This window comes from Vulpes lagopus, chromosome 3, assembly GCF_018345385.1.
Source record: "Vulpes lagopus strain Blue_001 chromosome 3, ASM1834538v1, whole genome shotgun sequence".
Lineage (NCBI taxonomy): Eukaryota > Metazoa > Chordata > Mammalia > Carnivora > Canidae > Vulpes > Vulpes lagopus.
This window is the reverse complement of record NC_054826.1, coordinates 59,597,360-59,617,778: the sequence shown is the minus strand read 5'-3', so window position 1 is coordinate 59,617,778 and position 20,419 is coordinate 59,597,360. Positions and strand designations below refer to the sequence as shown.

Below are 20,419 nucleotides of genomic sequence, written 5' to 3'. Positions count from 1 at the left end.
GCCCCCTTTCCTCCCTCGACGGGCTCCCGAGGTCCACTCTTCGTGCCCATTCTGCAGATGGGGAAGCTGAGGAACATAGAGATATAACCAGGAGGCAGAGCTGGATTCAGGAGCCAGGGATTTGAGGGTTCCGAGTAGCTTATAAAGAAGCAAAACGCCAAGTGGCCCCAGGGGCAGCCCAACTGGCCCTCGGCCCTTCAGGGTCTGTACTGGCTCTCAGAGCCCCCGGAACAGTTCCCTCAGCTTTTTATGACTCACAGGCTGGACGATTAACCACCCTCTTCCCCATATTCACCTCATCTGCTCTACTGCCCGCCCTGGGACACAGGGGAAGGTCTAGACGGACACCTGAGTGAATCCCTAATACACCCCTTCCACCCCTGCACTCCCCGCTGTTCCGTGGTGTCCCTCCACACCCACATCTTCATCTGTCAAGGCCAACTGCAAACGCCACTTCTTCTGGGAAGCCTTCTCTGATTGCCCAGCCTCTCAGACCCCTGCCCCCAGGGACCTAGAGACATGCCTCTCTTCGACACTAACCCCCTGACCCGTAGGACGTCCTAGAGGACAGACCAGCAGCTTCTCTGTCCACCGCGACCCCACAGGACAGAACAAGAATGTCAGCAGGCCAGGGCGCCCCGTGGACAGCCACGGCCCCCCACCCAACCTGGCTCCATAAGCCCCTCCAAGCCCTCCCACTGTGGCCATTTAACCACAGTGTTCACAGATAAGGCCCTGGAGCTGATTTTCCTAGATTCAGATCTCAGCTCTCCCACTTGCTGTGTGCGCTGGGGCTCGTTACCGAACCTTTCTGCGCTTCAGGTTGCGCATCTATGAATGGGAGGAGCCGTTCCGATGCCACGAGGCTGTTGTGAGAATGAAGTGTGTTAACACGTGGAAGTTCTTAGAACAATACCCCGCACGTAGCCATTGCCGTACGTGTTCCCCATTGTCGTTAATACATACACCGCTGTTACAACCAGGAGGACCCAGAGCAGCACCAGACACAACCTCTGTCCCCCAGAGGATGGGAGTCCAGACAGGAACAGGAAGGGGGGATTTATGTTTCTAATCTCATTTAATGGCCCGACCACCTTGGGAAGTAGTTACGACCAGCCCCACTTTTCAGACAGGGAGGCTGAGGCCACAGGAGCAGGGTAGGAGGGGCTTGCGCCCCGTGAGTGGCGAGGCTGGGATTCGGGGCCAGGTCTTGGGGCTCCAAAGTCCACGCTCTTTCAGCGAGCCCGCTGCCTCTCAGTCTGGCGGGGAGATAAGCCGAGTACACAGATAGCTGTAATCCAAGGTAGGAAGTGATAAGTGGCAAACAGGGCCCCGAGAAGGGCTGTGGGGGGGCGGGTGCCTGCCTGCCTCGGGAGGGGAAGGGGCGGAGGGCAGGGCAGGCTCGAGAGCCGGTGACATCTGAGCACAGCCTCCGTGGGGCACAGGCCGCGGAGGGCCACCTCTTCCCATCGGAGGGGCCGGCGTGAGCAGAGACAGGGTCACTGGGTCTACAGCACCCAGCACATGCCCGATGTGTCACGGAGGCCCAGTGACTGTTTGTGAAAGGGAGGGAGGAAGGAGAGGCAGAGAGGGAGGGTGCGTACACCCTGACCCCGCTTGGCCCAGGAACTTCCCCTCTCCTGGGGAGACAGAAGTCAACTCCTCTTCTCTGAAGGGCTTCACGGGGCCCAGGGTTCCCCTTGTCCTGTGACGCCCCAAGGACCTTCAGGCTGGAGCCCCTGATAATGAGATGTTTTGCTCCCTGGCAGGAAGAGCTTCCCAGCACATGAAGGTGCACAGGCCTTCCTGCGGGGCAGGGCTGCCTCACGAGAGCCTGCGGCTAGATTTTCAGCTACTCTGTGGGCCGGTCGAGGTTAAGTCAGCAGCTGGAAAATCGGCCACGGTGGGGGTATTGACACCACGGAAATCGGCAGACGCCACCAAGTGGGTTTCCCCACGCTGGAGAGCCAGGTGTTAAACACGTACCCGCATACCACCGAGCTGTGTCTGCCCTGTAAGGGATCGAGCTCCCCGTTGCCAGAAGGATGCAAGCAGAAGAATGAGGCCTAGGGGGTTCTCGCTGTGATGACCTCAGAAGCCCCTTTCTGGCTCTGAGAGCCTATGAGAAGTCAGTTTTGAGAAAAAAATTAATCAGAGTAATTATTCACGCTAGGAAATTATTAACCACTTGACTCCGAGGCTGGGAGTGGGGCAGGGACCCGAGGACATGCGTAAGGTGCCACATGTTTGCAGATTTCACAGGCAGAGAGCCTTGTCCGACATCGCGCAGGTGGTTGGGGGCAACACTGGGACCAGCATCCGGATCTCCAGCCTCCCGGCTGGGGCTCCTTCCAAAATATATGCGACGGGGACACCTTCCTGCACGGTTTTTGCTTGCTGTCTCTCCTCTCACAGAACACAAGCTGTCCTATGTGTCTGTTCACTGTCAGGTCCCGAGTGCCTAGTTTTGTGCCAGGCACATTGCAGGGATTCAGTGTTTGTCAGACGAATCAGTGCGTCCGGGATCTTGTCTTTTGGTGGCATTTGAAGAGCCATCCTCTGAGACCATTACCACTCAGGTCCCCACTCTGGCTTAGTGACATGGAAGCAGAAGCCTGGGGTTCAAATACCAATCCTGCCCCTTCCTGCGTGACTTTGGCCAAACCACTGGGCCTCTTGAACCCTCAGTTTATTTCTCTACGAAGCGGGTTGTGGCATCTCCACCTGCCTCTTGAGGCTGATGTGGGATTCAGGTGGGACCTAAAGCGCTCTTTATGAGCTCTAACGGGTTGTACCTGCAGGAGGAGGGAAGGGGATGCTCAAGAAGCTGGCTTTGACGGCCAGGCCGAGCCCAAGGGCCCCCAGGGGGACACGGGATAGTGGCCAGGCTGCCGCTCTCTTTGGGCAGATGCTTGGGGTAATCTGGGTCAGACCAGCTCTTTGGAGGGCAGAGGTGGGGGATGTTGCAAAACGGAAGCCTGGGGTCCTAGGGGGGCAGTGAGGGGAGGCTGAAATGAAGACAGCCAGGGAGAGTCTGGGGAAATCCAAAGACCAAGTCTCTTGGAGCAGAGGCAGCAGGCAAACCAGGAACTTGAAAAAGCATTTTTGTGCCTGCAGAGCTGTTTGTTGCCACCGGCACCCTACCCCACCCCTCCCAACCCCCAAACCTTCACTACCGCAAATTGCCTTAACGGGTAAGCTTGGACTGGCACTTGCCAAGTCAGGCCGGGGTGGGATGGAAAATCCTGGTATATTCTGAAATCAAACTAGTGTTCCCAAAGATTCCACGCAGAGTGAATTCCTGCCACTCTCCCAGACAGGCATCCGAAGCCCACCCCCCCCCCTTGGTAGAGCAGCGGGGGCAGGGAGGGGGTCCAGCTCACTCCAGGTTGTGGATGGATGAGGGAGGAAAGCAGGGGGTGGCGGGGCTCCACAGCCCTCCCAAGTGGCATCTGATATTTGCAAAGAGGGTGAAGGCAGCGGGAGACTCAGAGCCGGGGCCAGGGAGGCAGGTGGAGAGGGTGCCCATGGAGGGGACGAAACGTCAGCCTGGGCCCCCGGGGGAAAGCAAAATAGAAAAGGCCCTGTGTCAGCAGCCAGGCCCCTGGCGGCCCGGCTCTCGGCTCCATTCTGTTCGGCGGGATTCTAGTTGGCACCAGCTGCAGTCAGGAACAATGCCTGGATTTCTTTCTTTCTTCTTCTTTAAAAAAAAAAATTTTTAATAGAGGGGAGAGAAGAACTGGAACCACTCATTGAACAGCTCAGCATCATGGAGGCGTCTGGGACCGCGTGTCCTTGAAAACCAGCACAGACTCAGGGACCCCACAGCTGGCTGCAAGGTGCAAGGAGGCACATCACACTGGGAAGCCAGGGTCCCACCCTGCTGCTGCCTCACACTTGCTGCGTGACTTGGGCAGGTCCAGGCCTTGCTCTGGTCTGTTTCCCCCGCAGAACCTGCCTTCCCAATCCCCACTCCCTGCCAACCCTCCTCTGTCCCCCACACTTTTAGAGGGGTATTTGATGGGGGCAGTTCTTTCTGATAGCCTAGGTGCTCCTGGCAGGCTGGGTCCGGCTCATCCCTGCGTGCCCCGTGCGCCTCCCACTGCACTTGACCGCCTGTCAGTCACGCAGGCACCATGCTGGGTGACAGGATAGAGCAATGGGCCATCCTCAGGCCTGCAGTCTCAGCCAGGCACTGTGTGTGTAGGGGAGGGAGGAGGAGACCAGTGCACATCAAAATAATTGCCCTGCCTAGTGAGGTGTCACGCTGGGCCGATGAAACCCCCTGTGCCTCGGTTTCCTCATCTGTAAAAATGCAAAAGTTACTACCACGAATAAAAAAAAAAATCAGCTCCTGTGAAGATGAAAGGAGTTTGCGTGCATGAGATCCTCCGTGGCTGGCACATAGTAAGAGCTTAATAGGTAATTGTTACGATGGTAATGACCATGCTGGAGGCAAGGGTGGCACCACCTGGGGCTGAGACCAGGTTAGAGTTATCAATCAGGGCAGGCCTCTGAGCACGTGGCCCTATATGTGGCCTTGAAGGCTGGCAGGGGTATGTCCCAGGAGGCAGGAAGAGCAAGATGAGGTAAAAGTATGTACATAAGGCTGGTAATTCCAGAAGCCACCCAGCGTGGCTACACGCACAGGTCAGGGCAAGGGGGTATGAGCCTTGAGGCTGGCAGACTGCTGTCCCAGTGAGGAGGGGAGATGTCGAGGCTCTGAGATCTTCTCCTGCCCCCAACAGTGCCGGAGAGGAGGGACCCTTCTCAGGGTGGAGGAGCTGTCAGGATAGAGGGAGGAGGCTTGATCCCCCTCGGGTTGCTTGTTCCAGACCCCCTAGCCGGCCTGGACCTCCTAGCTCCCAGATGGCTCTGGGTCAGGACACCTGGTTCTTGTTCCAGCTCTGACACTTCCCAGCTGTGTGGCCATGGGGAAGCCATCCCCTCCTTTCGGGGCTCAGTTTTATCCCTGGGAGAAGGCCATTCATTGCAAGGCTCAGAGGATGAGCGTACCTTGTGAAGCAAGGTGTTAAGGTCCTTACCTACTCACAGCCCTAGATGGTCCCCTCTGAATACGTTTTCTTTCCCTACGCAGCCAAAGGAGACCCTCTGAGGGTGCTCCCCAAAGCAGCACCCCCCCCCCCCGCCCCTGCCAAACCCAAAAGTGCCCTGTAGCTTAGTCAGAGGCAGAAGTACCACTGGATATCCCATGTCCCGTACTCTATTTGACAGATGGGGAAACAGGAGCACAGAGAGAGTCTGCGATGCGCTCAAGACACAGTGAGTCGGGCAGGCAGCGGTGGACTGGGAGCAAAGGTGTCCCAATTCCTGAAGCAGTTGACTCTTTCAGGCCTCCCAGGAGAACAAGGGGGTGGTGGCTGAGCTGAGTCTGGAACCATGAGGCAGAGATCCATGATGGGAACTAAGGCAGCACTCCTGGTGGAAAGGTCATAAGAGCCAAGGCCAGGAGGCTGGGCAGGCAGGGCCTTGGAGAATGGACTGGAACACAGGCAGGAGGCAGCCCAGGGGCACTGGATATATTCAGGGGCACATTTACTCTCTGCTGGGCCCAACCACCTATCTCTAGAAACACAGTTGCCTCAGAGCTGGGCAGGGACCAAATGGCTCCTGGATCTACCAAGGTGTGAAGACTAAATTTAACTCCCCGTTACCCCACTACCATGGAGTGGACCCCGTCATTCCCTGGCAGGTGACTGAGTCTTTCCTCCATCCACCCCAGAAGGCTCAGAAAGTCACTCTGTCTGCACCATAGCCTGGGGATGAAGGAAGCCAAGTCCCCATTCTCAACCCTGAGGTCCAGCCCCAGCCACTGAATAACTGTGGGACCTGAAGCAGGTCACTTCACCTCTCTGAGCCTTTGTCCTTGGTGGGGAATTACACCTTCTGGCTGTGGAGAGGACGGGATGAGAAATATCTGGCAAACAGGAAGCACTCAACAGTGTACACTCCTCCTGCCCTTTTAGTCCTCGGGCTCCCTTTTGGGGAGTGAAGGGGTGAATTGTGGAGACAGAGAAGGCCGTCCTGGAGAGATAGGAATTCACCCTCACGTGTGCCAGTGCCCTGCTCCCCCAGCCCCCTGAGGGTCCCTGGCCCAGGCAGCCCTAGTCACTGCAGCCTGTACAGGTCCTCTGCTCCTCCCAAGACCTAAAACTTCTTACCACTGCCTTCCTCCCGGCTTCCTGGACCTCCTGGCTCCCCACTCCCCAGGCCTAGGCCTAAGCAATGGCTTTCTTCCCTGCTGATGGTTCCTGGAAAACAAGGCAATGAATAAAATGTAAGTCTACTCTGAAGGTGGGTGTAGGCAGGACCCCTACACCCACCCATGTTGGCACCCATAGGCCAGCCCCATGCCGTCTGTAACTTCCTGATGGGCACCAAGCTGCTCCTGGAGCCATGTGATTTCTGGGTCTGGCATTGGCTGAGTGGGATCTGTCTTCCAGTTGTCTGTGGCTGGGAAGTGAGAGCACCTTCCCCTCCACTTCACCCACAGATCTCTAGGCCCACAGACACCAGGGCCAGGAGGACTCATAATCCCCAGAGACACCTGGCCACTGCCATGAGACCTCACCGTTGGTTTACCAAAGCCCAGAGAGGGCTAGCGACTTTCCTAGGACCAACCACCCAGAGAGTTACGGATGAGGACTCAGAACTGGGCTAAGAGGTCAACGGGAAATTTTGTTAAAGAGAGCCTGAGTTTGAATCCTGGTTGATCACATGATTCAAAGTGCAATTTTCTCAGACTTGGAGATCGTAATAGAGCACCTAACTCAAGGCAGTGTGAGAATTCAACGAACCGATGCTGAGAGGCCCTCACCACAGTACCCAGCACACAGTAGGTAGTAAGTAAGTCGTAGCTTCTTCCAAGACCCCACAGGGATCCAGCCTGCCTTATTTCCCTGAAAAATGAATAGAGGCAGCAAGGGCCTGAGTCCCAAGGCCTGGAGCCCAGGATCCCCAGGAGGCCTGGGCAGACCGGGGGCCCAGGTGAGGTTTCTCAGATTTGCTGCCATCAAGTGTCATGCTTGCCCAGCTAGGAAGAGCTGAAATTACCCTTGGCCTGCTTTGTGTGTTGGGCTTGGCTCCCCTGCCCTCTGCAGTAGCACGCTAGCTCTCAGCTGTAAAGGGAATGGCAGGGTGGGGAGGTGGGTATCTTCTGGACAGGAGCTTCTGAACATGAGTGATCACTCCCAAGGCTGCCTCCATTCCCTGTTTCCTGGAGGTAGTGAGCCCACGTCACGCACTGAGGAATTTGGACAGGGATGTAGAGAGGACAGCATCCTGACCCATCCTGATCCATCTAGTTCCTGGCTGAGGCTGGATCCTTGCCCTCCAGGCTCTCAACCCAGAAACTCTGTCCTGAGGGTCTAGACCCCGGGTGTGTGGCAGGGTAGTTTTCCGGCTGCTCCGATGCTATAGATTTCCCAGGGGGAGCAGCTGTGGCTCCAGCCACCACTCAGCAAGCTGGATTACACCTTCCAGCCCGGGGTCAGGCCTTCAGGGGTTTCTCAGGCTACCCCCCCTGTCCTGACTTATGAACCTGGGCCTCGCAGAGGCAGAGGGGGAGGGCTTCAGGAATGTACTCCCACAGGAATGTCCTGGGACCATGCTTCCCTGGTGTCCTGAGAGGTCTGGAAGGCTCTCATACCGTCCGCCTTCCCCAGGGGTGCTCAGCTGCCACCCCTGCAGGAACAGCAGCTTGATAACAGCCCATGTGACAGGTCAAAAGACCCAGGCCCCCCCGGAGAGGAGTGCCTTCCCTTGCAGCTAACGGCATAGGGCGGCTGAATTCCCCCTGGGGATTTTCGAGCAGGTTCCCCGGCGTCCCCTCCCGCGCCCCTGTGGACCTGAGCTGCAGTCCTCTGAGCCCTCAGGAATCCAAGCCGAGTTCGCGCGCGGGCTGCCAGACTAGCGAAGCCTTGAGAATGAATTCAAGGCTGGCAAATTCATTTTGCCTCCTTCCCCTCGGCGGTGGAAGGAGTGATCCAGCCGGCCCTGAAGGAGTTCAAGCCGAGGTCAGAGATGCCCACTGAAGGATGTTTTGAAATAGGGCGGGGGGAGGGTACCCGGGCCCGCCCCTCGCGCTGGCCCGGGGCCGGCGCTGGTCGCTGCCCCGCGGGCCTGGACGATCCCCGGTCTGCGTGGCACGTCCGCGCTCCCAAGCGGGCCTCGTCAATCAGGCAACGGCCCCAGCCGGTCCCGGACGCCTTCCGCTCGTCCCAGTCCCCGGGGAAGACCCCCGCCCGGCTGCCTCCCGGCGCCCGCCCCCGGCGGTGTCATTGTTCTCTGACGTCACGCGGCGGCCCCGCCCCTCGCCCCTCGCCAGCCCCCCCGCCCCTCCGCCCCCTCCGCCCCCTCCGCCCCGGCCCTCCCCACCTCCGGCTCCTGGCGCCCGAGACCCTCGCAGCCGGCGGAGCCCAGGCCTCGCAGGGCTCCCCCCGCCGCCCGGCCCGGGCTGCGCCCCCTTGCGCTCTCCCCAACTTGCCTTTGTTATTCCAGCTCCCTTCCTCGCCTCGCCTCCGACACGGCGGCGGACCGCAAAACCCGGAGCGCGGAGCCGCGCCCACACCTGGAGTCCGCGGCGGGCGCCGGGCCGAAGCCTCCCCCGCCTGTGCGGGGAGGAGAGCGCCGCGTGCGCGCGAGTGTGTGTGTCCAGCCCGTGCTCGCGGGCGCCCGTCACGGTCTGGGACCGAGGGTGCCGCAAATCCCAGCCGGGGGGCGGGGGGGCGGGGGGGCGGGGGAGGATGTGGCTTTGGATGTGTACGTGAGCGCGAGGGTTTAATGCCCAGGGAGATGTTTCGTGTTTTTGTTTTTTTGGTGTGTTTTTTTGGGGTGTGTGTGTGTGTGTGTGTGTTTGGGGTTGCACACTGATGTGTGTGTGTGTGCAGTTGCGTGTGCGTAAATGTGCTCGCGATGGCCGGGTACGCGGCTATGTTGGCGAGGGAAAGTGTCCGTGCGTGCGTGTTTGTGCGCGCGCGTGTGGAAGCGTGTTTGTAAAACTGAGTGTGGGCGCGGGCGCGTGTGCCGTTTGTGTAGGAGTTTCCGTGTGAGTGGCGGTGGACGGGAGCCAGGGCGGGTGCGCACTCAGAGGCTGCCGGGGGAGGGCCGGCGAGGGGAACCCCGCGCGTGGGCGCACCCAACCGCGCCTCGTGGGTGCCAGCGCTCTCCGCGGCGCCTGGGGCAGTGCCCCGCCCGCGGGCCTCGGGGAATCCACACGAACGTCTCCGGACCGCACGGGGTGCGGGGTCAGACCGAGCGCACGGGTCCTGCCCAGCTGTCCGGGGTCCGCGCCCCGACGTCCCCCAGCGCCGCCCCCGGGGGCGGTGGTGCTTCCTCTGCGCGCCCCGCCAGTCGTGCCCGGGCTCCGGGAGCAACCCCGAAGCCTCCTCCAGGGGGAACGCTTGGGCGATCCTCGCCAGCAACTCGCTCCCCCGCAAAGCGGGGACCTGGCCGCGTTCGCGGCCCCGCGTGCCCTCCAGCCCCGGGCGCGCGAGCCGCGGGGGTGCCGCGGGGTGCCGGGCGGCTTTTGCCCCCGCCCCAATGTGGTGCCCTCGGAGGCTCAGCATTTCTCTCCTACTCTAAACTTGCAGGAGCGGGGAGGTGGGGGGGGGGCGGGCTGGGACAAGTGGAGGAGGGGGGAGAGCAGAGGGAGGTGAGCGACGGGGTGGGGGGTGACGCGCCAAGCTCTTCCGAGCCGCGGACCGGGGGGAAGCTTGGGGAGGGGGTCCGGGACCCGGGAGCGGAGAAGACGGAGCAAAAGAAGGGGCCAGGGAAGGCGAGGGAGAGGAGGAGGCGGACGGGAAAGAGGGAGAGTGAACGGCGAGAGCGCTGGGAGAGCGCGAGCGGAGCGGAGCCGAGCGGCGGCGGCGGCGGCGGCGGCGGCGGCGGCGGCGGCGGCGGCGGCGGCGGCGGCGGCGCTCCGTTCCGCCTGTGGTTCCGCGCCTGCTTTTGCGGGCGGCCGGCGGCGCGGGGCCCTTTGGAAATAGAATAGCCAATGTAATCTGACACTTCAACTTGCTCGGCTCCGGGCGAGTTGATTCACTTACTCACCCCCTAACGCCGAGTTCCTTTTCACTGTCTGTGGACATTAAAAAAGCGAGCGGCGGCGGGCGCCCGGGAGAGCAGGCGGCCGGGCGGCGGGCGGGCGAGCAGCGGCCCGGCGGCGGAGCGAGCGAGCAGCGCCGGCGCAGCGCGGTGACCCCAGCCCCGGGCGGCGCGGAGCAGCAGCCGGAGCCGAGCCGTTCCCGGCGTCCTCGCCGCGCTCCTCCCGGCCCGAGCCGGGCCTGCCCGGTGAGCAGCGGCAGAGCAGCGGCAGCGGCGCGTCCTCCAGCGGCGGCAGCGGCGCTCGCAGCGCCCGGTAAGTTTGGGGACGGACCCGGGCGCCCGCTGGCCCCGGGCCTTGCTCTGGCTCCCCTGGAGGGGGCACGCGAGCGCGGGGCGCGGGGCGCTGGAGGCTTCTCCCTTCCGGGGTCCGCCGGGGCCGGGCTCCGCTGCGCTCCCCTCGGCGGCCCGGGGCCGAGGCCCAGGCGCCCGGCGAGCGCCCGGCTGCGCGGAGCCGGCTCGGGCTGCGCGCGGGCGCCGAGGCTCGGGGGCTGTGCGGGGCGTGAGTGCGCCTGTGCGCGCGCGGACCCCGCGGCCGCCTCCCGCCCGGTGCGCCTGCAGCCCCGCTTCCGTGCGGCCGGGCCGGGAGGGGAGCACCCGGGCGGGACCACCCCGGTCGCCCTCGCCTCCCTTCGGGGGGACGCGAAGTTGTGCGCCTGTGTGTGCGGGAACCGCCGGGGACGGCGCTGGCTCTCGGGGCGGCGGGGGGCGGCGGTGCTAAGTTGTGCCGCCTGCATTTCCAGGGAAGACACACACTTTTGTAGACGGGAGGCGGAGGCGCGGTTAAGTTGTTTGTGTGTGAATCGCCCGGGGAGACGCGGCGCACGGTGCCGGCGGGGGACGCCGAGGGGTGTGTGTGTGCGCGCGTGTGTGCGCGCGTGTGCGTGTGCGTGTGCGTGTGCGCGGGGGCCTCCCGCAGGTCTTGGGAAGCCCGAGGGGCGCGCAGGCGGTCGGCTGGACGGGGCTGCCCCGGCCCGGAGGGGAGCCCGGAGGGGAGCCCGGAGGGGAGATGTGCGCGCGCGCGCCTTGCAAATACGAAAGTAATTTCTCCGCGTTCTTTCTTCCCCTCGGCCTCCGGCGGCGGCGGCGGCGGCGGCGGCCCCGGGGGAGCGGGAGGCCGGCCGGGGCGGAGGTCGGGGGCCGGGCCGGGGCCGCAGCCGGGGTGGGGGCGGGCTCCGCAGGCTCGGCTCACATTCCTGGCGTCTGGGCAGGGGAGAAAACAGTGGGGCGCGCGGCCCCGGCGTCTGGGGCGCGGGCAGCGGGCGCGCGTCGCCCCCTCGCCGGGGACATCTGTCCAGGAAGCCGGGCGGGCGGGGAGAGGGCGCGGTGCGGGGGGCAGGCTCCCCGCCCCGGAGCAGCGGGGGCGCGGGCGAGGGGCGGCCGCCTTCCCGGCCATTGTGCGCCAGCAGATTTTCACGGGAGACTGCCCCGGAGCCGCCGGAGAAGGCCGGGAGTCGGCCTCGGCCCCGGGTTTAAAAGACACTCCAGGAATGTAAACAACCCGGGCAGGAGGGCGGGCTGGCGGGAGCGCGCCGGGGCAGCCGGCCGGGCCCCCCACCCCTCCCCGGGGGGCCGCCCAGCCCGCACCCCTCTACCTGCCGCAAACTTTTTCCTCCTCCTCTGCCTTCCCTTCCCACCTCGCCCCTCCAGCGGGGCGCAGAGCGGGGGCCTCCCCCCCCCCCCCCCGCCCAGGCTGGGGCGCCGAGCGATTGGCACCCGCGGGCGCCCGACCCCGGGGCGCGGCCCTGCTCGGGTGTCCCGGTCCGGCTGCTCCTGCGCCGCTCCTGCCCGGGAGCCCCGAGCTTCCTTGGGCCGTGCCCGAGTCACCGGGGCTCGGAGAGCTGCCTGCCCGCCTCCCTGCCTCCCTCCCTCCCTCTCCCTCCCTCCCTCCCTGCCTCCCTCCCTCCCTCCCGAGGCTCCTAACCCACTCTCCCCCTTCTCCTCTCCCCTGACTGCTTTTCCAATGCCTTGACATGAGGGAGGAAGATTTAACTTGGCAGCCCAAACAAATGTTCTCTCAGAGGTCCTCCAAGACGCTGGCGGCCGGGCTGGCAGGGCGAGGGCACCGCGCGGCCAGTCTTCGCCTCCGCCCGGCTCTGGCTCTGGCCTGGCCATCGGGAGCCCCGGGGGCGGGGGGGGGCAGGGGGGCAGCCCCCGGCAGGGGGGAGGACAGGCCAGCAGCCCCGCGGATTTCTCAGGGCAGCACCGAGCCGCCCGTGGAAGCCCCTGGCTCGGCGCTGGGCAGCAGCCGCGGGGAGCTGCCTGCCGGTGCCAAGGGTTTTCTGGAGGATTTTCTTGAGCAACAGTTTGTCTCCCTGCTGCAACCTGGGAACGCGGCCTGGTAGACCAGAGGGTTAAGCAGCGCTGTCTCCTCCTCTCCTGTGGGTGTGAGGACAGGCTGGTTACACAGGGCAGGGCAGGAGGCCAGAGGCTGTTCCCAGAGGTGCCTGCGTTTGGTTATTATTGTTTTTTTTGAAGGTAGAGATAAAGGGGCAGGCGCTGTGGTTGCAGAACGGGCAGCTTGGCTGGCGTTGAATTCGGACTTGACTTCGCTGGCGTTGGTACGGTTCCGGGAGTTTAAAAGTTGTTGGTAAGCCAGCAGGGAAGTTTAGAACAGGGGGCAAGCCCCTAGCTCTCCCTGTCCTGGCTGCTTTTTGAGGAGATCCAGAGCAGGCGTTGGGGGGGGGGCGATGTTGGGGGTTGGGAGGGGGTTTCCTGGCCCCTTACTTCCCCTCTGCCTGGCCCTGGTGGTGTGGTTTGTGACTGCCCCAAGCCTCACGCTGACCTTTCTCTCATCAAGTTGAGGATGTTGAAACACCAGCATCAAACAAAAGACACATTGAAAGCCCGTATCTGCCACAGAGCACGTGTGACTTTAGGGCCAAGGGAATGCATCTGGAGGGAGATGGTGTTTTCTTCTAAGTTTTATGATTTCGGTTGGGTTTTGTTTTTCCCAAAAGGACAGAAGCATCTCCTTGTCCCAAGTCACGAGGTTATGAAATGCTGTTTTTCACATGTAAATCTCAAAACTTCAGACTTCTGAGAGTTGGTGGCAGGGGCTGGAGCTGGGGTGGCAGGGCGGGTGGGCGGGTGTGTGTGTGGGAGGGGTGATGGCACAGAAGTAGGGAGTTTTCAAGAGTTTTAAATGGTTTTTGGATTGGGGTTTTAAGGCATTCGGGGTATGGCTCACAGAGAAGAGTTGGGAATGAGACATTGCCGGACTTCTGGGAAACTTTGATAACTGGCCCTGTCTTTGCAAGGAAGGATTTCTGGCTTCTTGGTGGGGACACTATGTCCCTTTTTTCCTCCTAAGGAAAGAAGGGAGGAGGATCCTGGTTCCTTTCATGGCCAGAAGCAAAGTGAAGAAAGGTCCAGAGACTGTGGGGTTTGGCCACAGAACTGCAGGTTCCTGGTCTCACACGCACACCCCTCACAACAGTAACACAAACACTGTCTCCGCACCTGGCCCCCAGCGATGTGCCGCCACAAGGGACAGGTGCCCATGGGGGCGACTCATCCTGGAAAATTGCAGAGGGAAGGCTCCCCCTGAGAAGAGCTGCACTTCACTTCCCCCCTCCCCATTGACAGAGATGGGGGGGTAGATAAGGAAGGGAGGCACTTTGAGGCCTCCTGTGTCCTGAGAGTCTTGTCACAAGAGTACCCGTGTGTGAAGCCGCGGATACGGAGTTCTCCGGCCTTGGCTGGCGTCCAACCAGCAGCCATGACCCTCGCCTCAGGGTGAGGCATCGCTGTAAGAAATTTGGGCCCCAACAAGTTAATTTCCGGAAGCTTCTCTGGGCACTCCGTCACGGAACCAGGAAGCAGGGCCTGCCAGGTTGTGACTGGGTCCCATACGTTTTCATTCATAACTTTGTTCCCAAGGGCTTTTGCCGGGCTCCTATCACCGCCTCATCTTTATGAGGTTCCTTGGGTTTTGTGTGGACAACAAAGGCCGGGCTGCTGTAATTACCCTGTACCCCGCTGCAGCCGGGCCTGCCGACTGCTCTGACCTCTCAGCAGGACACAGTGGCCTCTGTCCACGCCCCCCCGAGGGGGAAGCTCTTTGTCCCTAGAGCCCCTGACCAAGGGGGGGGGGGCAGAGTTGCTGCAGGGTGGAGGCACAGCTTGCCTGGGCCGTAAACTCTAGGGGCGATTCTGAGGTTGGGCCTTGCCCTCAGGGAGGATGAAGAGAGGCTGAGAGAATCAGTTCCACGCACAGCCTCCTGGAAAAGACTCCAGAGAACCCTCTGTGATCCTTGGGTCTTCCCACTGCCTGAGGAGATGAGCGGGGAGAGGTGTCAAGAGGCTGGCTCCTTCAGGCCAATGGCTTCACCCTGTGGGGACTCGGTCTCCTAATCTGTAAAATGGGTCCAGAGGCAGAACCGCTCTGATCCCCCTTGGCTGCTGTGAGGATGAAGCAGATGTGAGTAGCAGAGCTGTACACTCCACTGTTGGCAGGTGTCCTCTGAAGGCCTGGCAGGCTCTGGGTGCAGAATGGAGCACAAAGGTGCTACATTGGAGGCACCAGAAGTGTTTTTCCAGAAGCTGCTTCCCCAAGCCTACTTCTTTGGCAGCTTATTATCCAGTTGTGGCTTGCATGCCCCCTGTGACAGGGCGCTCACCACTCCAAGCAGCTTCTGCCTTCAGTGGACAGCTCTGACTGTTGGTGTGCTCTGTTGCACACCATGCTTTCTGGAAATCATCCCCTCCTGACCCTCACTCTGGGCTTGAGGTGCTGAGGGTCCTCCAGACCACAGACTCATTCTTTCTTGAATGATCACGGCTTCAAGACCAGTGCTCAAGCAGACTGTACGGATAGGGGTGGGGGTGGAGTGCGGACTCCCTCCAAATGGCTGCTTTCGACTGTTATTGGGAATGACATCCCCCCCCGCCCCCCCCCCCCGGCAGTGAGAAAGGGTCTGCCTGAGGGGCTCCCTGTTATATGTCAGTGTGTGTGTGCTGGGTTTGCCCCTTGGTACTTTCCCCTCCATGGATTGGGTTTGAGGAGAAGGAAGGAGGTACAAATGTGGGTGTGGGGGTCAGACTGGGGGCCCAGCATCTGCCCACGGAGAGTTCCTAGGAGTCCACACTGTGAGGATGGTGGCCTGCGAGACACCCAGAAATGTGTAAGACAGTTCCTGTTCCTTAGGAGCTCACAGCCAGTAAGGGCAGGAAGATCAGTCCAAATAAATAATTAACCACTACCAGCTGGCTGCCTGCCACGGGGCGCATGACAGTAATAACCACGGCCCCTCGCCTTTGTGTATGGCACTTGGGGGATTTAGAAGCACTCTCCAAATTTATTGCACTCCAACAACAACAGTGGAAGCTAGCTGCTCTTTGGAATTACCCCCACTTAACAGACAAGAAAACCGAGTTTCAGGGAAGTGAAATGACCTGTAGCCAAGCCAGGACTTGGCCGCAGACCTTAGAGACGCAGCACCACTGCCACCTTCCCAGTCTACCAGGCAGGCAGGAACTCCGGTGTGAACCCCACAGAGTGGGGACTCGGGTACGGAGGTTCAGGAGGAGGAGAACCACAGAGGGGCCTGCCTGTGACCCCGCCACACCCTCCGACCCCATTTGGCAGCACGTGGCCTGTGTCCCCAGCAGCGGGGCTCTTTTCTTTTGCCACGGCGTCCTACAGCCCAAGCTTGCTCTGAGCCCCGTGATTGCTGGGGCACACATGTCTGTGCTTGGGTCTTCAACCCCGTCCCTGGCCCGAGCGCAGGAAGCAGGGATGTTTCCAGGCCCCAGGTCCCTGTGCGGCCCAAGGCTCTTCCCTGGGCTGTGATGGTTTCTATAGATACAGACGTTGACTCAGCCTGCCCCTCCTCTGGCTGAGTCAGTCCTCAGGCTGTGTGGGGTGGCCGCCCTGTGGGGGCCCTTGGGTTCCTTCTACCCCAGGCTCGGCCCGCCGGCTGCCCACATCCCTGCGCCTGGTCCTCCGGAGCCCATCTGAGGGCCGCCCCAAGACAGGGCCGTCGATGGTGGGGTACAGAGCAGGATGCGGCCAGGCAGGCTGAGCTGGCACCTCCCCAGGAAGCCTGGCCCAGCCTGGCGCACCTGCACAGGTAATGACTGTAGCCCGGGAGGGGCCCCGGGTCCCGCCTGTCAGGCCCAGCTGCCGGGGTTACTGCGGGATCATGCTGGGGGAGGCCGGGGTGTCTGAGCTAATTAGATTTCTTAGATTTCAATGCTCCCCTAATCCTGTTAGCCTGGCTGTAATTGTAACCACTTGAAGGTTTCAGCCGCGGCAGGCTGTTGAGGACAGACGGTGTGGGGACTCCGCTCTGCCCCAGCCTTAGACAGCCAGCTGGGCACTGGGGACTCCTTTTCCAGTTCTCCAGGGTGGGGGCCCAAGTGATGGTAGGTTTTGTGCTTTTCTGTGGCGTCTTAGCACCGAGGGCTGTCGGAACAGGCATGGCCCTTAAGGATCATGTGGCTCAAACTGTTTACTCTATAGATGGGTCCCCAGAATTGGGCACAGGGGCAGGGACTGGCCCAGCCCCAGTGCTCAGTAGTGGTGGGGTGCCGGGCGCTTACGGTCTGACTTTATGATATTTGTCCCTGGAGAGTTCAGGGCAGGTCTGGAATTGTATAGGGCATGTGAACCCTCCAGAGAAGTCTACCCCAAAGATAGGAGGGAGCTAGGGGTGCTTTATTTGTCCCAAAGCCTACTGCTCAGTTGGCATCACCCCTGCCCCTGCCTCATGGATCTGCATGCCTTCACACACATGCTGCCACCCCTGCTGGCCCGGGGCTCAGGCTCGCTCTCCGAGGGCTCTCAGACATGGGGGGCTTTCTCTCCTCCTCCTCTGTCCCCGATTCTTGATCTCTTGGAAGGTGCAACTCAATGCACATTATTGCTTTGCCAGAAAATGACAAAGCTATTCTGATGGGGCCCGGGGTGTGTGTGTGGGGGGTGGTATTAGAGCACAATCTCTTTGTACTTTTAAAGACTCTTCTCTCCAATTTTTTTTTTTTTTTTTTTTTTTTGGTGGCTGGTTTAAATGGAACTTGCACCCACTCCCTATCCTTTCTCCTGCCCTACCCCCATCTGCATTTCCCAAAACTCTCAGTCATCCACCCACAGGGATTGGTGCTTGCAGGGGAGGGGGGGGGGCAGTGGTGGCTGCGATGCCTCCAGAACCACTGTGGCCCAGCAGTCATATCCTGTCCTCCGCTTGGCCCTGGGGCAGCAGGGAGAGGTGTTTGAAACCTCCTTCCGCTCTGGAAGCTCCCTGGCACTGTGTTTTGCACCCCTGAGCCCATAGGGTGGAGCCGAGGGGCCTTGGGGCTTACCTAGTCTGACCATTCCTTTTCTAGCCCAGGAAACCCAGCTATGGAAAGGAAGAAAAAATTGGCTGTATCCAAGGGCAGCAGTGAATTAGTGACACAGCCGGGCCTGGAACCCTGGCTGTCCAGCCCATTAGCTCATTAAACATTTATTGAGCATCTACTGTTGGCCGGGCGCAGCCCTGTTAGCCACGCTCGGAGCTCATCAGCAAATGTGCTTCCATCTTTCACTGGGAAAGACCAGATGAATCTGGGGAGCACGGGGTTCATTTCTGGGCTCTTGGGGTAAGGAATGAGGATGGGGCTTCTCGGGAGAACTCCCAGATCCTACACAACTTGGAGGGGATGGGCGTTCGTGCTCCAAGCCCGCAACGTGTTTCTTTAAAGGTCATCGTAGGTTGGTTACATTGCAGATTTGAGGGAAGTAACATCGAAACCCTCTAGGGAGGGTAAAAAGTTTCCCATCTGCCCAGGCCTATTTAGTCCAAGAAGATGAGTGGCTTCCTTTGCCTGTCCCCCACCTCCGCCCAGCCTTCCTAGTGCTGACTTGTGTCCTTTGCGGGCTGACGGCCTGCTGCCTTGTTCCTGCTAACACTTCCTCTGCGGATGGGGAAACCGGGAAGGAGCCCCCTCACTCCACCCTGGGAGTCACGCACCTCAGGCACAGGTGAGGGCCCATGAGGGGGAGCCGGCAGGCTTAGTGTGAGGGAGAGAAGATGCCAGGGGCCTGGACCTCACGCCTGTCCACAGGCACTTCCCCAAGCCCCACCCCTGCTCCTGGGTAGACCTTGGCCAAAGCTGGGCAACCTGGCACACGGCCGTGACCAACCAGCCGTGGGACAGGGAGACCTCTGAGAAGGGTCCAGAAACCCTTCCTACCCTTGGTGTTTGAGGGTGAGGAGGGATTTTCCAGGGTCTCCATCCAACCTTCTCATTTGGCGGTGGAGGAGACCCAAAGCCCAGAGAGGTGGAGGGACCGGCCACAGGTCACCCAGCAAGTTGGCTCCCCCGCACCAGGGCGGCCGCATCGTCTGGCTGGGGAGGGGCGGAACTCTCTATTGCTGTCGTGTTTTGGCGTTCCTGTGTTGTTTACATCTTTAAAATAGCTTCCCAGAGTCTGCCAGAAGCGTCCTACTAGCCAGTAGTACTTCTTGGGCAACTACTTTGTTTTAGGCTCTTCTTGGACTGCCCGTGTGCATTTCTCAGCTCCACCCTTTGTGGTATCTGTGACTTCGGGCAGGTTCTGTTGAACTTCTCCAGCTTGGGCCTCCAAGTCCTCAACACAGACTCCTTAATAAATAAAAGCATAAAAGTAACACACTGCCTTCCCACTAGGCTGCGAAGACGGAGCGCATTGAGCACCTGGCGCGTAGTAAGTGCTCAAGAAATGGGAGCCGCGACCCCGGGCACAGCTCTCAGTGCTGGGTTTCCTCCAACTTACAGATGAGGAGACTCAGGTCAGATGGATTGCCCAAGGCCGCCTGGTACCTCAGGAGCAACCACAGCTGGGCCTGGGATCCAGACCTCCTGAGCGTGAGCCTCCTGCCATTATCTGCAGCCCCCCCCTTTGCAGCAGGAAGGGCTGGCTGGTCACCTCGCAGAGGCCCTCCATGAGGACGCTTAACTGGGTACATTTTAATTCAACCTCCCAGCCAAGTCTGTTCCCCTGGCCAGCGTGCTCCAAGGTGCAGACTGACCTCTGGGTTCCTACCTGGTACCTGCCTCTGGGTTCCTACCTGCAAACTGCTCCTTCCTCCCCTGTAGGGTGAGGCCAGTGGTGATATCAACTCCCTCCTGGGCTCTGGGCTCTTCCCAGGTAGAGAAAAGGACAGCAGGATGGACCGGGCCTTTTCAACCACAGCAACTGACTGTGGGACCTCAGGCCAGTGGCAGATCCCTCTGGGCCTGAGTTTCCTTATCCGAGAGTCAGGAGCTGAGCCTGCTCCCAGGTTTCCCAGGGTGGGCTGTCGGGAACCCCTGTCCCCAGAAGGAAGAGCAGCAGAGCACAGCCCCCTCTCCTGGGACGCTGCCAGCCCTTTGCCTTACTCAAGCGGTTCCCAAACTCCAGGACCCTGCTCCCGCCTCCCTTTTTAATGCAGAAAAGCTGTCACAGATACCAGTGACTGTCTTGGGAATGCCAGGCTGGACGGTCCCTTCCAGCTCCGGCATCGATGGCTCAGTCCCCTGGTTGGTCTCCCTGCTGAAGAACCACTTTCCCAGAATCCTTCCCCTGCCCCCAGACAGCTTTCTTGGCAGTGCCACCTGACCCCTGCCCCTCAAGCTTGCGGTCGTCCATCACTTTCACCTGCCTCCTTTTCTATTATTGTTACGAGACCACAAATCCGTCTGTGGCTGGACAGTCCTGAAAGCCAGGCCGGCTTGGCGGAGGGGTAGGACGTATGGCTCTTCCCTAGAGATGGGCCCCAAAGGCATACCAGCTGTCAGAGCCAGAAGAGCCCCGTACTCACCCCTGCATGGCGTGCACACCTTTGTAAGCCCGTATTTTTCTGGAGAATTGGTCCGCCGCTTTATTTGGATCCTTAAATCACTTTGGAGACCTGAAGTGTCCAAAGCATTGTAACAACCGTGGCCTCCGTGGCCTTCGTCCAAGGATCTAAAGTTACCCTGAGCCCTGGGCGGAACAGGACTGCTGTGTTGCCTCTCCCCACTTCCTGCCCACAGACCCTTCGATTCCAAGTCATTGGGGTCACCACCCTAGCTCTGCAGGTGTCGGTGTTTACAACGCCTGCTTCTGATCCAGAGCTTGACATACTGGTGAGGAAGTCAAGGCCAAGGGAGGGCCAGGGACCTGACCAAGGGCAGTGACAATAGGCCCCTAGGACACAAGACCTGGTCCGGGGACTGGGGTGGCCCCGAGGGATGGTCTTCCGGGCTGGCTGACCGCACTGCTGAAGCCATTTGGTCCTCACGGTCCCCTGCGAGTGCCTGTGCGACGTGTGCCAGGACTTCAGGAGTCCTTGTCCCCAGGAGGTTGGGA

At 60.8% G+C, this 20,419-nt stretch overlaps 1 protein-coding gene and 1 long non-coding RNA gene across 6 annotated transcripts in view; one reads left to right on the top strand and one right to left on the bottom strand.

Annotated features, from left to right (window-relative positions):
- Positions 1 to 597: 597 nt before the first annotated feature.
- On the bottom strand, positions 598 to 8,514 carry LOC121486193. 2 transcript variants are annotated; one of them, XR_005986567.1, is made up of 4 exons: positions 7,869 to 8,514; positions 6,183 to 6,272; positions 1,987 to 3,832; positions 598 to 1,291 (listed from the first exon to the last, which is right to left on the bottom strand). It is a non-coding gene; the product is annotated as an uncharacterized LOC121486193 (long non-coding RNA). The 2 variants fall into 2 exon arrangements; XR_005986568.1 differs by having other exon boundaries at positions 598 to 3,832.
- Positions 8,515 to 9,969: 1,455 nt separating this feature from the next.
- Positions 9,970 to 20,419, top strand: part of ZMIZ1 (zinc finger MIZ-type containing 1) — a 230,984-nt gene continuing 220,534 nt past the window's right edge. For 3 of the 4 annotated variants that reach the window (XM_041748268.1, XM_041748269.1, XM_041748266.1), the window contains exon 1: positions 9,970 to 10,378. The gene's annotated coding sequence lies outside the window, so the exon portion shown is untranslated. Of the gene's footprint in view, positions 10,379 to 11,143; positions 11,163 to 20,419 lie in introns of those variants that run through there. The other variant, XM_041748267.1, reaches the window with a different exon arrangement.